We start from the raw sequence: 16,394 nt of genomic DNA on the forward strand, positions 1-16,394 counted from the left end.
GAATATTAAACCTAGAAGGAAAAATACCCAACGTAGGTGGATTGGGTAAATCAACCTAAGCTGTAAATATTGAACTGGAATGTAAATGGCTTAAGTAACAGAACAAAACGTGGGATGGCAATACAATCACTGATTAGAACCAGTGTAGATATAGCCACGTTGCAGGAAACACATCTGTCAGGAACCAAGTGTTGCTTTGTAGGGATGGGTAAATATATGTTCCTGGCTCAAATGGGATATTTGTCTGGCCCAGGGGCATGTTAATACTGTGAGAAAATCCATACCCTTTGTGGCCCAGAGGTTAGGTAGATCGACAGAGGTGTTATGTAGAAGTGACAGACACATGGGAATAGCAGCAAATGCACTAGTATCTGTATACTTGCGGCCAGAGGTCAGGGAGCGGGATTGTGCACTGCAATTGCAACAATCAGATGACCTGATGATATTGGGGGTTTCAACATGGTTATAAATGATAGTAGAGAAAAGCTTACAGCTGACTGTCTGGAGGCCAGGAGAGTTGAACCTACTTAGCGGACTTAATGACGGCCCTGGGGTTGGAAGACATATGGAGAAGGGAACATCAAGACACTACACAATTTTCATACAACATAGGGTGACATAGTTCACATTCAAAGCTGGATTTTCTTTTTACGATGTGTGCACACAGGTTTAAGGACAATGGTGGATTGGACCACTCCCCCTGCTGACAACAGTGAGATCACACATAGCCAGCAGGGCTGGGCAACTGGACACCCAGAAGCTGCATGATGATAACATATTGGCTGTACAATGAGGATGGCATTCTGTCATACATCGGGGAATCAACCTCTGCAGAAGAGTGCAGACATAATCTGATCATTTAGAAGGTACTCGAGCCTCTGAATTGAAAGAAAGTTGATCTTATATCCACTGACCAAATGGACTCCTGAGCCCAGGACCACAAGTCGGATTAAAATAAGCTCTGAAGACTTTAAATTGTTTGGAAATATAGGTAGATCAAACTGCTTAGAGAAAATCTTGATTAAGGTACTCAACCAATTCACGTCCCATATGGGGCACTGGCGAATGCTCCCCCTCTCATTGATGGGGAGAGACACTTTGTATGAAATGATTGTTTAGACTGCTAAATATACTTCTGAGCTCCATTTAAGAGGTGAAGGATAATCTACTTAGAAAGGTAGGAGTTAATCTTCACCCATTATGGTTGGGGGCTGGCAGTACTCCACATGTGCCACTGACCACCATTCAGAAAGTGATAGATGATAAGGGAGTGTCCATGCCAGACATTAAGGACATGCAAATAGACTCCCACATAGTGATCTTAAACGAGTGGACATTTTAATTGCTTCAACAACCATCTTCTCATGTTGAAAGGGATGCCATAGGTTGGACAGGATATCTGGGTGCTATGTATAGGAAACAATCTAGCATATTTAAAGAGTGCAATGGCAATGTCAATTCACATATGGAAAAGTCCACAAAACATTTGAGATGAGAAGGACTAGTGACAAGAAGGACCCCCTGTGGTGCAAGGATAAGATAGGAATATCAATACCGGGGGGTGTATGAGGAGCGGAAGGCTTAATGAGAGTACTCCACGGAGAGTACTCACTAGCTAACACAGACAGCTATGGATAGCTATGCTTTAGATATGCCCCACAGAATTTTAAGACCCTCACAGGAGACATTCCCTAGAAGGTAGGCTTTGCTTAAGCTGTGTCTTTAACACAGAAGACATTGCTGCACAATGCCCTAGGTAACCTAGGCCACCTTTGCTTAAGATGAGAGCACTACGTAGCCCTGATGGATGATTCAGACTGGGGAAAATCACTTATGCTCCCCAGGGACATTGCAATGAGGTCAGTTTTTTACCTTGTGCACTTTAAAATCCTACACAGGGCACCCTTCTCATGTGCGCTTATCTTTAAGATGGGTGGGACAAACAATGACTGATGCTGAGGGTATGCAATCTGCAAGGATCCTTGCTCCACACTATGTGAATATGTCCTAAACTTGATAGCTTTTGAAATTCAATACAGGAGGCTCATCACCGAGGAACAATACCCAAAGAGGGCTGCACTGAATTCTTGGGCGCACAGTGACAATTCTCCACTGAAATATATCTGTGCTCTTAGGATGTGAAATGGGGGCCATGCACATTTGTGTGCGCATCCCTTGTTCGCAAAGTGAAACCACACCTAGACACCTCTGTGACCAGATGCTGACCGAGCACACAGATAACTCAAGTGGATACATCTGACACCTGCTTGCATCGTACAACCCCATAAAACTATCCTCATCAGAGAAGTCATTTTGTCCAAAATGGTGGATGGAAAGGTGGTGATGAAGGGAGAGGGGGAGGGCTGAGACACACTTTTGTGAGTGTGTGGGACTGAATACTATCCACTCCTATCTCAATTCAAGGTGGGTTTCAAAGCTCTCCTCTCATTTGACACCTCCTCCCTAAGTGATATTATCTGCTCATTTGACTTCTCAAATTATCTTTGGGCAGATTAAATTAAAATAAATTCTCAATGCCAGACTTCTCCCCCTCTCTGCAGTTCAATCATGCAGGTCTATTGGTCTTGCAGTTATTTGTCACTGAATGTCTACATGTTTTCTACAGTTTAAACCAATCCAAGACAGCGGTCCTGTGCTCCGGTTCGTACTATGCAGCGAGCTCCTCACCTAACACCTGATTTTCCTCCCCGACATCTGGACATCAGGCTCATTGGCTAAAAAGTTCGGTATTCAGACCTGTTCCTTTATGCTGTAAAATATGTCATTACTGCAGCAGCATGATGTCACAGCTACAGTAGTGTAATGACTAGTTATAAGCTTGAAAATTCCACCAACTTAACTACCGTAATGGTTTACTTGTGGTCCGTTTCAATAATTATTTCCTCCCGAGGTCTTAAACTTTGCCCCAGAACTCTGTTTATTCCCTATAAGGACACTCCAACGTCATCCTATAGCCATCAAGCCAGCTGGCCCTCTGCCACAAACAGAACAAGTAAAACAGAAAATACAAAAAAGCCAAAATATAAAATAAGGAATGATATTGATAGGCAAGACAATTGTGGAGGTGGGATTAGAGCAGCATGCGTTCGGAGAGCTAGCAGTCTGCTGGCAGGCAATATAAATAACATGTTATGACTAAATATGCAACTGTGGAATGTTGTAGTAGGAGGATCCCCGGGGTTTGGTAGAGGCAAAGTTGTTGTCTAGTGTCTTTCAAACAGGTCTGGTCGAAGGTCTCCAAGGGGAGTTTTGGAGAGTAATGTAATCCCCCTGCCTTAGATATGAGAGAGGCGTATGTTTTTAATAAGAGAATTGATGTTGAAGAGTTGAGTCAATGGATTCAACCGTCAGTGTGCCTATTAGGTAATGCAAACAGTGCATTGTCCAATGAATATACGAAAAGTATTTTATTGGAAATAGGTCCGAAGTTCATGGATCTGGCCAATAAAGAGGAAGGGCTGGCTGCAAATTATATGCTGGTTGGTGATGAATTTATCAAGGATTTGTCCACGTTTGTGGGAGCCTTTTGCTCTTTGCAGAAATTCCAAAGGGATATTAGAAAGGTATTCAGTGATCGTGTTTTTGGAAAGACCATGATAACAAGGGGTCAGTACCTTCGGTTCCTACTATACACCGATCTCCTCACCTAACAACTGATTTTCCTCCCCGACATCTGGACATTAGGCTCATTGGCTAGAAATGTCGGTATTCAGTCCAATTCCTTCATGCTGTAAAATATGTAATTTCTACAGCAGCATGATGTCACAGCTACAGTAGCGTAATGTCTAGATATAAACATAAAAAATGCACCCAGTTATTCCTTTCCACGAAGCCAAATCTCCGGTGATTTTATTAGTACTGAGAAAAGGTAACTACTGTAATAGTTTACTTGTGGTCCACGTCAATAATTATTTCCTCCAGAGATCTTAAACTTTGCCCCTGAACCCTGTTTAATCCCTTTAGGCACATGTCATCCTATTCCCATCAAGCAAGCTGGTCCTCCGCCACAAACAGAGCAATTTTGAGACTGCTGATTTTAGTAAATAAAGGGACTTAATGGTCTCTCCGCTAACTAACTTCTAAATACTATAGCCAGTTTTGCTCTCAAATGTGATGTAATTATAATATTCCAGTTTCTCCCAAACTGCCCTGCATAGAATCCAGGTTCAAGCCCTTTTGCCTTCTGAGACCAACCCACTGGAACTCACGTCCAGGCCTGGAGGCCAATATTATGCATTATTCACTTTATTACGGCCACTCACCAGCCCCTTTAAAGCTCACAGAACTCAAGCCCATTCCAGAGCCAATAAAAGCCGGCATCACCAACACTCTTCCTTCTTTTATTGCTGCTGCTCTCTCAGATAAGTAGTATGAGTGTCTGCAGAGTCAAAAAGAACTGTTGATGGACAGAATGCAGAACAATGTCATACATTCACCCCAGTACAGTGGTCTGGGCCTAAATCCATCGTTTTTTTGCTCACCATGCCATTCCAGTTTGGACCCAGCCATATGCAAATAAGTCTTGACCCTGTGCCCAATGGGAACAGTCCAGTCCGAACTGCCAGGCCAGGTCCTCCCTGGACTGGAAACAAGCATCCTAGGACCGGTTTCGGGGTTTCACCCCTCTTCAGCCAGGAAAGCTTGATTCCAGAGGCATGGAGAGCACGGGACTCACGTCTGAGCATACCCGCCCCACTCGGGTTGACAAATGCAAAAAGAACTACATACTAAATACTGCAGAGAACATATGAATGTTCTGAGTTTACTTTATGTGTTTTGTATGTTTGTATGTTTGTATGTTTTTGTATTGCCACTGTTTTGTGCTGAAAAGTGTGAAATCGCGGTGGGGTATGAATATTGAGCAGTGCTCAGTGGAATTATTGTGCGTTTTATTTAGCAGCTTAATTTTTGCAGTGAACTATTGTTTATGGTAAATTTTAGTGTTTGGATTTCACTCATGGTGGATTCTTGATCATTTGGACTGGGTTTAAGGAGTGCGCTTGCGCGTTGAAACTGCCCGTAATGGTCTCTGAATTGGCTGTTTTCCATCTCATGCATGATTCCTCCTCATGCAACTAGTCAGCTATTTTGGAAACGACTAGAACGCTAGAGAGTTTCTATGGCATTGAGACCTGCATTGCTTATTGTCGTGTGCATGATTCAGATTTGGTTTGGTTTGTCACTTTTGGCTTTTTAGGTTTGCCATATCAGTCATGGTGGCCATTTGGAAGGATGATAAGTTTGAACAATATTCTGAGGCATATTTAATCAGCTTTTTCAGGTGTGCTAGAGTTCCGGTTTTGGTTTGAAGTCAATCTTGGCAACAGTTAGTTGCTTTAGCTGATTGCACGTGAATATCAGTATGGAGTCAGGTGAAGGTTCGCATGAGACAGATTTAGAGAACAAGTTAAATAAAGCAATTGAGAGAATTACATCGGAAATTTCAAATAGAATTGGAGTGGAAGCCAGGCATCAGAGAAGGAATATTTTTGGTCTGCAAATGAAGCAGACATAAATGGGGGAAAAGGAGGTAAAGTTGCCTGTAAAAGGAAACACACAGATGCACATTTAGATTTGGCAAAAAGAAGGAAATCTGCGTCGGCAGAACATGATTGCCATGATTTCACAGAGCAAGATGGTGCCGATGGCACACACAGTGAGCAGAATAAAGGCCCAGTGAGTTAAACAGATTAAAGATAAGGGATGTAAGCATAAGACTGTGATTTGTGATGAGTCATCCAGTAGCGCAGAAAGTGAGACTAGTTGATCAGGAGCATCGGACGCAGAGGAATAAGGTTTTTAGGTGGGCATGAGAGTGTGAAGGATCAAGAACCTTAGACTGATCCTTTGGGTCAGCATATGTTTGATCATTTACTTATATATCCTCTCTCTCTTGAATGGACCCCGTTGGATCATGTGGCAGAATATGTACTGGATTAGGAGAGAGATCCCTAAGGATGTACGAGTGAGACTGCGTTCGGATTGCCCAAGGCATTCTATATCTATTAGGGTTTTGGTTAATCCAGAGTTAGATGCAAAAAGTTTGACCTTTATAGGCAAGGGCGGGCGAGACCCGAGGAAGGGTTTAGATAAAGGTCCGCAGACCTGTCAGGATAGGCTGCTGGATGTTGTGGGTCCATTAACAAACAAGCATAGGCATAGCCAATAGGTCTCGCCTTTAGGATCTTATAGGTATTTAGTTATGCAGCACAATATCCTTGGTGCAACAACATGAACTGTTGCATGGCTAAACACTTATAAGATCCCAAAAGCGAGACCTATTGGCTATGCCAATGCTTGTTGTACTTGTAGTTTTTCTTCTGTCCCAAATCTAGTGCGTTAAATACTTAGAAAAAAGAAAAAGGGTTGGTCTACTACTCATGCCAGAACTATTGCCAATCATTATAGAAATGTCAAACTTATCGGCTTTGCCAATTCTTGTTTTAATCAGTTTGACAGAGTTGCAGCAGGTAATTTTCAACTTTGTTTAGAGCATTACAAATTCTCACAAAATTCCTATCTCAAATTATTCGTGCAGTTATGACATGAACGCCTGTCAGTGGGATACCACTTGCCAGTGCCGTATTATTTGCAAATCTATTAATTACTTTGGTGAGTTGTAATCTTTTTGTAATTTAACCGTACTGGAATGCTTGAAAAAAATTATATGTGAACGATAAATCCAGAAGTAGAAACGTTGTAATGTGTACTGATATTGCTATGACAACAGGAACAAGCATGCTGACATTTTACATTTCATCTGGTCCCATAGTTACAAAATGGCCCCAGGTCATTTTTGTCACCGCCGGCGTGTCCTGGCCTTTTCTCCAAGTAGAACCTATGAACGTTTAAAAAGCTTAATAAAATCACTGATTTGTTTAGTGGGAGTATCAGTGGGTATGGCCAGAAAGGGCAGAGCTTAGCCAAAATAACATCACCTCATACTAATACACAAATATGCACAATGGTGTGATATGTCTTCGATTTGATGGTACAGGTTGACATCCCTGCATATCTGCCACGGACACAGTTTTCACGTGCACCATCTTCAGCAAGTCCTGACTGAGTACAGCAGTAGTTCTCATGCTGAAACTGCTTGCCTTATATTGAAAACGGCTTATGAAAAGTACATGCGCCAGATTCCAAAGTGTTGTTGAATTAAAACAGCATGCGGCCCAAGGTGTGGCTGATGGCACAGGACCGCTTAGCAACTATACTTTTATCAGCATGGGCTGTTCCTCCCCTGCTTTCTTCTGTTGACCTATTGGCAGAGAAGCAACTAAAGCCAAATGTCGGTGGGGACTAATACAAATTACGGAGGGGGGACAATTCCTCCAGCAATAGGCAGAGTGGAAATGCAGGGGATCTAAGAGGGGGTAAAAAAACAACAAAGCCTCGTTAACAATTAATTGGTATTTTAAAGACCTGTGAAGTACCCAGGTGAGGCTGCAATAAGACGGACGCCAGACCACCCAGCCTACAGCAGCTCAAAAACTGTCTGTGTGTGTGCCCGGGTGTCTCAGCCCGGGCTGACACACACGACAAAAAGGGGGGGGGGGGGGTCTGAAGCCCTTTGAGCAATGCTTGCCTCCAGGCAGTAAAATACCGAAGCACACCGTATTACTGGTTGGAGTATAAAAATTCTGGGAATGTGGACTAGTGGTGTCGGTATTGGTGTTCTGCGCGCACATGAATAACTGGTCTCAGTGTGCCTTGGCAGAGAGGATGCACGCGCGCATTGTCGCACCTTTCCAGAGGTGCCCCTGATTCTTTCATGGCTGCCTGCTTGGTATTTATAGGTGGTTCCAGTTTGTTCAATGAATCCTTGTAATAGCTATTGACTAACTTGGATGATTTAAAAGGAGCAGGGGAGAGCAGGGACTTTTCATCTTTGATCAGAGTGACTAGATCTACGAGATTAGCGCGACTAATTCCCGCTTCATCCAGCTGTTTCTGTCAGCCGCTTAGTGAAAAAATCCACGGTCTGAGGCGGAAGAGGGGGACCTTTCCGCTTACCATCACTTCAGAGGATTCAAGCTCTTCTGAGGGGACACAGGCAGGCGACATCTCGGTTTGCTTTCGGGATGCAGGTGGCTCTGTGCCCGCATGGATTCCTTGTACACGCCATCAGCTGGCACAGTTTGACAAAGAAGGGCTCAAGACATTTTCAGAACCAGCTTTCTGCATCACTGTACAGGGCGAGAAAAACAAGTGGGATGGGTGGGGGAGTGCACAGAACGGAAGAGACGCCGTGGGAATGCTTCTGAACGCCCACACGCAAAAATGAAAGCCACCACGCTAGTTTGCGTGCCGCTGCTCGCTCCCGCAAGGTGGATGCCGCCACATGCATGAGTGTCTGAAAAGTGCAGACCGATCCCAAAAGGTCATCTCCTAGAGCAGCGCATGTGCGCTGCGCTAGGCTCGACCTAAAAATGTTTGACATGGCTGGAGAGGTATATGTTATGAATTGGTGTTGAAGAGTTACGTCAATGGATTCAACGGGCAGTCTGCCTGTTAGGTAATGCAAACAGTGCATTGTCCAATGAACGTCGGAAAAGTATTTTACTGAAAATAGATCCGTAGTTGGTTGATCTGGCCAATAAAGAGGAAAGGCCGGCTGCAAATGATATTCTGTTTGGTGATGCTTTTATCAAGTATTTGTCATAGTTTGTGGGAGTCTTTTCCTCTTTGCAGAAATCCCAAAGGGATATTAGAAAGGTATTCAATGATCGTGTTTTTGGAATGACCATGAGAACAAGGGGTCGGTTCCCCAGCCATAGACAAGGCATAACAACAGGCTCTTTTTTCCATAGTTTTAGACCCTTTCAGAGTATCAGCATACCTACTAGAGTGGGAGTTTTTCCCCCACAGACACAGAGAGCATGGGAAAGACATTCCAGTGGCGAGAGGATCTTTAGCTAAGTGTAGACACTTTTGTTATCCCATTAAAACTGGGCGGCGAGTTACTCAGTTTTATCGGAATTGTGTTTAGAACACGAAAATCTTTGGATTTTGGAAACTGTTCAAGGTTTTCGAATAGAGTTTGTGGAGGAACCAGTTCAGGTTCACTTCTCAAGAAGACTAGTTTTCAATGTTGACCCATCCCATTAATTTGATATATTTATTTTCCTACATTGCAAGTTTGATACAGTCGCAAGGATACATTTGGAGGTTTTGGAAGATGGAGGGAATTGGTTGCAGATGAAGACTTTGGAGGACTTCTATTGGAGATAATACATTTTAACTTTCTATGTTTGAGTTGGTAGCTACTATAAAAGAAGGAAGAGTGTTGGTGATGCTGGGTTTTATTAACCTTAGAATGCTGTTGAGGTCCGTGTTCTTTGAGCTTTAAAGAGGCTGCTGAGTGGCGGCAATAAGGGGATTAAGGCATAATATTAGCCTCCATGTCTTTAATAAAATCCAGATTTTCTGCCCACCAAGGCGGTGGAAAATCTACATTATCTGAGTAAGCACCTCACTATGAGATTTTAAAACAGGCATCCAGAGTAATTTCCTGCTATTAGAAGGCAGGAACGAACCAGTTCCTCACACAATCTCAAATATTGTAAATATACAATTTGTTTATGGTTTGATAGAGAAATGTATGATACAGTCTTCAGTCTCAAAGTTTCCAAAAAATGCAGTCTCTTATCCAAACGTCAATCACTTACTCTGATCTAATTTAACAATGCGATCTATAATTATGCTGCAATGCTCTCTGTTAAAGACTCAATCTATCATTGCACTATATTCCCCTACTATTCTTCTACACAAAAGTTGTTTAAAATGTTATTGTTACAAATAAATATATTTACAAAAAATAGAAAAACCTCATTAGTTGTGATCAATAGAAGGGGACAAAGGAGGTCCAGTTAGACATGAGATGGACCATTAAGGTAAGTGGGATCCTCAAGTTAAGAGAGATGAAAATATAAAATCCTGTTCAGCCTCAGTCTTACTACTTTCAAATCACGTCTCCAGTGTATAGATTATGCATTTTAGTAGTCTTCATCAGGGGAGTAACACGGGTCCCTGCAGCATAGGAGTGCCCCCCTCTTGAAGGAGTCCTCTTTTAGTCTAAAGCCTGTTGATGGATATTTGTGAGATATGCAGGTCTTGGGTCCCCCTCATCCCATTCTAAAAGGGGGTACCATCAATTCATGTTATGCCAGTAGTGTACGTACAAAACTCTTCTGGTGTGACCTTCAGCATGCATCTATAGCTATATGTGATCTTTAAGCAACCTGCACCAAACACCAGTAAAGCACCTCCATATGCACAGATATCCCAGAACTGAGATGGCTGCAGATCCTTCGCAATACACTCTGATGTGGCTTGAAAACTGCACCTATATTCTAAAAACAGAGACTCTCATGTGATGCCTCTCTATGCTGTTCTGCATTATGCATTGATACTCCAGTCCTAAGACATTTATTACTTGAATAACAATGCCAATTGTGATGAGCTGATTTCTTAGAACATGAGATAGAGTATTTAGATTCACAACTCTCCGATGCGTCTTCAGAGGAAATGCTTAGGTAGCTAAAGTGAGCCAGATTCACCCTAAAGCAGACTTTCTTGAATTCATCCCGTTAAGCATGGCACTTCTACTAACACTGGCTTTACGAATGTGGGGGCGGGGCAACAAAAAGGAAGCTACTGGACTGGCTAGCAAATAAAAAAGTGGGGGGCACGGACAGTTCCAGCGATAATAGGCAAATCTGAGCAGTTGATTATGGACAGCATAGGGCTTGGGTACTTGCAAACATTTTCCCAGGGGCCAAAAAGTATTGTTTGTGGTGTCCCCTAGGGCAGCATTGTTGCCAGAATGTTGGCAGTGGAGCTCAGGGAGGGTATAAGGTGGGTGTAGGGGAAGCGGAGCATGTACATAGTGTGGACAGTGAGTCATTGAGTTATTTGGGGTGTTTCATTCCACCTTGGGGTAAGCCTTCTTTGCTTGCTATCTCTACCTTGGGAAAGTAAAGTGTAAAAAGGAAGTAACATGATTATTGAATTGGAATGAAATAGAATTGTACAATGTGAAACTAGAAAATCTGGGATAAATCCTGGCCTGCCCACTTGACCAAATTGTGTGATCCAACGCAATCATTTTACTTCACTTTCCCTTATCTTTGTTCATTGTCACATAAAAGTGCAACTTGAAATACATTAGTTCAGGATGTACCCCTTACGTAACCTTCTCTTGCGGTTGATTTAATAAATGTGAATTCTGTCCATGTATGATAACAACCTAGAAAACCCAGAGAGGTTCACAAGACAGCTGACTTGCCCCTTAGTTCACTATTGGCATTGTTGTGAGGGTGGGAGGAGGCACAAACGTTTCTATGTTCCTTTTTGAAAACTATAACTTTTACAAAAATACTTTTCAATGGACTGATCTGTTCTGATGTACTAAGGTGAAATGCCTCTGCATGTTAATGAAATCCCCTTTTTTTGATTTTTGTAAAGACTTTTTTAAATTTTTTCATGTTTGTTGTGAGATATCTTTAAAAATGAATGTGCTTCTTAAGTGGTACAGGACACCTTATTTGCTGCTTTTCTTTTACTTCGGTTTGCATGTAAATACATGCTTTTCTATTTAACATCTTTCTGAATGTTACTGCTCTCTCGAGTAAACAGCAGCCCAGTGCTGCTGTACACCAGGGGACCCACATGCAAAAGGTCAGGAGGGCTACAATCGGCCCCCGGGACGTACTTTGAGTATCACTCAGTGGAGTAACGAAACTTGAGGGGGCCCCCTGCAATGTACATGGAGGGGCCCCATTCGGACTTACTCAGGAGCTCACCTGCCACGGCATTGCGCTGAGGGGGCCCCCTGGAGCTCAGGGGCCCCACTGCACTGCGGGGGTTGCAGGGGCCTTTATTACGCCACTGGTGTAGGGTCCAAGGCTGGACTGGCCGTAGCAGGCACTGGGCGTTGAAGGGTGGGGGGCATTTTTGTTACTGGTGGCAGGTTTTGTAGGAGTGCAGCAGTTTTTAAATCACTGCATAGTTAGTTCCTTGTATATCCAACAGTTTTCAGACAACAATAAAAGTGCTAAGATAACTGGTGAATAATGTACCTGCTGGAGAGAGATCAAAGTTTTGTCTAGCAGCAGTTTTGACTCATCCAAGGTAACACAGAGGGTTAATATGCCTGCTGCAAAGAGTGTGTTCTATGCAGATTACCGACCAGTATTTTATGTGCATTGCTCAGTGGGTTACTGCTTTTGTTGCAGAGATCATCTTGTTACTGTGCAGTTCATAAGTTACAATCGTAATCTAGGTTAGAAGGTTATGTCTTTTTGTTCCAGTCTTTCATTATTCTAATTTTGCTTAAAAGGGTTTGTTATGTAGAAAAAAATTCTTATTAGTAATGTTAACCCTAAACACTTTTATGTTCTGAATCGTAAGTTTGTGGTTCCCCAGACCAAGTACTTTAAAGAAATGCCTACCAGTATAGATGACATGTGAATCCTCCTCTTTGTAGCCCCCTTTATCTAATGTAACATTTTCTATACACTGATTTACAAATGTATGATTCATTGTCTGTGTATGTGTGTGTGTAAAATGCTCCGACACCTTACACTGATATGAGAGGCGCTACAAAACAAATTAAATACATGTAAAAGAGGGGCTATGGAGAGATGAGACGCACTAGTGGTGGGTGATAGTGAAGGAGTCATTGAAGAACTCCAATAAAGATTGCCGTATCCTGGTGCACTGTAAGGTCATCGTTTACTATGCTTTAAAAACAAATACAATTGAACATATAATGTAAAATAATGTTGTAGAATTCACCATTATTATCCTTTTTCCCAAATTTTATTAAGGGTGAACTGCACCCTCCCCACCTCCAAGCCTCCTTGTAGTGGGCAGGCTCGCTCGCTGCACTTGCTGTGCTCGCTATGCAACGTATAGGGGGTGGTCTGATAAATTTGCCAGGGATGCTTTGGGCTCCTAGTCCGGCCCTGCTCTTCACAGCAGCAATGCAGATCTCCTCTCTTGCGCAACTCCTCAAAACTTCCAACAAGATTTCTTGGATTCCAGATTATGCCCCCTAAACTGTCTGGGAAGCTGGCTGTCAAGAACACGAGTTCTAGATTACAGCGGCTTTACTCCAACACATTGTGTGGTGTCACTTTGGCACTGATCAAAGAGAAATTCCAGGAACACCAATTTGAGGTTTCGGCCGATACTTATACTCTGCTATCGGACAGGGCTGTGGATTTCACAGGCCCAGTTCAGGGACTGGTCTAGGCAGTTCCTGTAAATTTTCATACGCACCACAGACTGGTCAAGCTTTGTCCTTTAGTGTAAGCACTAGCATGTGGTAAACAAGGCCGTATTGGCTGTACCCTGGGAGGCTGGAAGGATGGGATCATGATTTTGCTACTGGGGCCAGTTTTGCAGCACTGCTGCAATATTGGCCCCTAATAACAAAATTAGCAGGCTACCCCACAGCACCAAGAGCTGAGCTGGGGGGTCACTGTGTTGTGACGAATAGCACTCGTTACATCGCATAGAAATACCACGCATGCCTTTACAACGTGGGTTTTACTACGCAATGTCAATTACAATGAGTACCATTACAACAACATTTTTTACCACAACTATACCTTTACCACACATGCCATTTCAATGCCAAGGCATGCGTGGCAAAGTTATAGTCATGGTAAACGTTTGCAAGGTAAGTGACTCCAACCTACCCCACCCTAATCCCTAATGTAGTTCCATGGCACGAGCCTCCCCCGTCCCGAGTCCTCTCCCTACAATAACACTACACTACCCTGCACAACCCCCCAACAGTATACTAATTCCCCGACCCCCAGTCCTCTCCCTACAATAACACAACAGTACCCTGCACAACCCCCGACACTACACTACCCTACACTACACAAACACCACAACACTACTCTAAACCCTAAAACTCTACCCCCTGCACGACCCTCCCCCTACCCCCAGTCTGGTCCCTACACTCTAACACTACCCTGCACGACCCCCCTACACTACCCTAAAAAACTACCTTTCACTACACTAACACAACAATACCCTAAACCCTGAAATACTACCCCCCACACGACCCTCCCCCTACCCCCAGTCCATTCCTACACTCAAACACTACCCTGCACGACCCCCAACACTGCCCTAAATCCTAAATCACTACCCTACACTACACAAACCCCACAACACTATCCTAAACCCTAAAACACTACCCTCCACTACACAAACCCCACAACACTACCCTAAATCCTAAAACAATACCCCCAGCACAACCCCCAGTCCGGACCCTACACTCTAGCACTACCCTGCACGACCCCCTCGACACTACCCTAAACCCAAAAACACTTCCCTACACTACACAAACACCACAACACTACCCTAAAACACTATCTCCAGCACGACCCTCCCCCTACACACAACCCTACACTACACAAACATTACTACACTACTTCAACATTACCCTAAACACTTAAAAAGTAACCCCCACCCCAAGCACAATCCCCCTTACCTCTCTCTCCCTGTGATTCCTCTCTCCTGGTTCCAGCATCGACAGAGGGGCAGTGCACGTCGTTATGAGGAAACGGAACAGCCCAGTTTTCTCACAACAATGTGGATAACCATTACATCGCATGCGTTTTAAAAGCGCATGCGATATAATGGTTTGCGTTGTAATGGTAGTCATTGTTACATCGCATGAGACTGGAGTTTTATCTGCCGGAAGTCATGTAAAGTAGCTCAGAAGGACAATGTGCCTGCTGAAAAGAAAGAGCACCATGCAGATCAGAGAACTGTGCTTTATATACTTAGCTCAGTGGGTTACTGCTCTTGTCACAGAGATTCTTTTGTTACTTACAGTTCATAAGTTACAATCGTAAAATAGCACAGTAAGCTATGTATGAACTGCCATCATAGAGCTGCATGCAAAATGTATTGTATCAGTTAGAAAGTTTTGTTTTTCCCAGTCTTTCTTTATCCTAATGTTGCCGAACAGGGTTTGTTGGGTAGAAATAAATTATTATTAGGAACGCCAACCCTAACCACTGTGTTAAGTTTTGAATCTTGTCCAGACCAAGTTATCTTAAAAAATGCCTACCAGTGTGGATGACATGTTAATCCTAAACTTTTTAGTTCCCTTTTGTCCTATGTAACATTTTCTATAGACAGAATTACACATGTATGATTTATTGTTTCTGTACGGGTAGATTATGTAAAGTGCACCGACACCCTACACTGGTATGAGAGGTGCTATAAAACAAGTGAAAGACATGTGAGAGAGGGGCTATGGAGAGATGAGGGGCACTGTTGGAGGGTGATAGTGAGGGAATCATTGAAGGGCCCTAACAAAAACTGTCTCACTGTCAGCTATCAGCATCAGGCTAAAGGTGGTCCTGGTCCTCCCTCAGCGAGAAGCCCCCTGCCCGCAAATTGCCACAAGGTGACCTCGTCTTCCAGCTCAGACGTCAAAGGCTCTGGGGCTGACCGTACCGGGCATTTCCCCGGTGGGCTGCCAGGGTAGGGTCCGTTTTTGTTACTGGGTGCCGGCAATATCGGTCCACTGTAACAAAATCGGCTGAAACCGGCCCTTGTAAACAGCTTGGCCGCAACCCCCCTGACCCCTCGGGGGCCGGCTGAGCAGTTTGCCTGGGCCGATTTCGGTTCCCAGTCCGGCCCTGCTCTGGGGGCAGTAAATGGCCAGCGTGAAGGACTAAATTGCCTTTTCAGGCTTTCATGTGTTAATCACCTAGCGATTTGGTAATTGAGGAATATATGTATTGTAAATCATGGCTATACAAATTGTGGTTTGATTAGAGAATGACATGATTAATAAACTGTGTCTTCCTTGTTAATACATCAATACAGAAATTGCTTTCAGACATGCCTCCAGGTCTCTTTTTTGCACAAAGATAGCGTGACTCATTGAAAGGGAGTCTTAACTACACATTCATATTTTGTATGCAGACTTTCTAATTGGACCTATAACCAACACAGGTGTAAAAATGACAAATCATAATTAAATGACTGACTATCCTGCTGCACTGTAAGGTTGTCATTTATTATGCTTTAAAAGCTAATACAATTGAATATATAAATGTCAAAAAGTTCTAGAAGGCACAGTTTTTGCAATTTCCCCCCCCAGATTTTCTTGGAGGTGAACCCCTCCAAACTCCCCTTGCAGTGATCAGGCTCACTCGCTGTGCCCGCTATGCATCATATGGGGGCTGGACTGACAAAATTTGCCAGGGCAGCTTTAAATTTCCAGTCCGACCTTGGTAGGGATGGCCGAGATATACACAAAGTAGTATACATGCTTATATGCAAGTATCACTCCTCGCAGAGAGAACTAGAAGGTCCGTAATTAAATAACCTCT

At 43.4% G+C, this 16,394-nt stretch overlaps 1 protein-coding gene across 1 annotated transcript in view; it reads right to left on the reverse strand.

Annotated features, from left to right (window-relative positions):
• Positions 1 to 16,394, reverse strand: part of ANKRD6 (ankyrin repeat domain 6) — a 725,774-nt gene that overhangs the window by 525,907 nt on the left and 183,473 nt on the right. The gene's annotated exons all lie outside the window — the stretch shown is intronic.

The sequence above is a fragment of the Triturus cristatus genome, chromosome 6 (assembly GCF_964204655.1).
Source record: "Triturus cristatus chromosome 6, aTriCri1.1, whole genome shotgun sequence".
Lineage (NCBI taxonomy): Eukaryota > Metazoa > Chordata > Amphibia > Caudata > Salamandridae > Triturus > Triturus cristatus.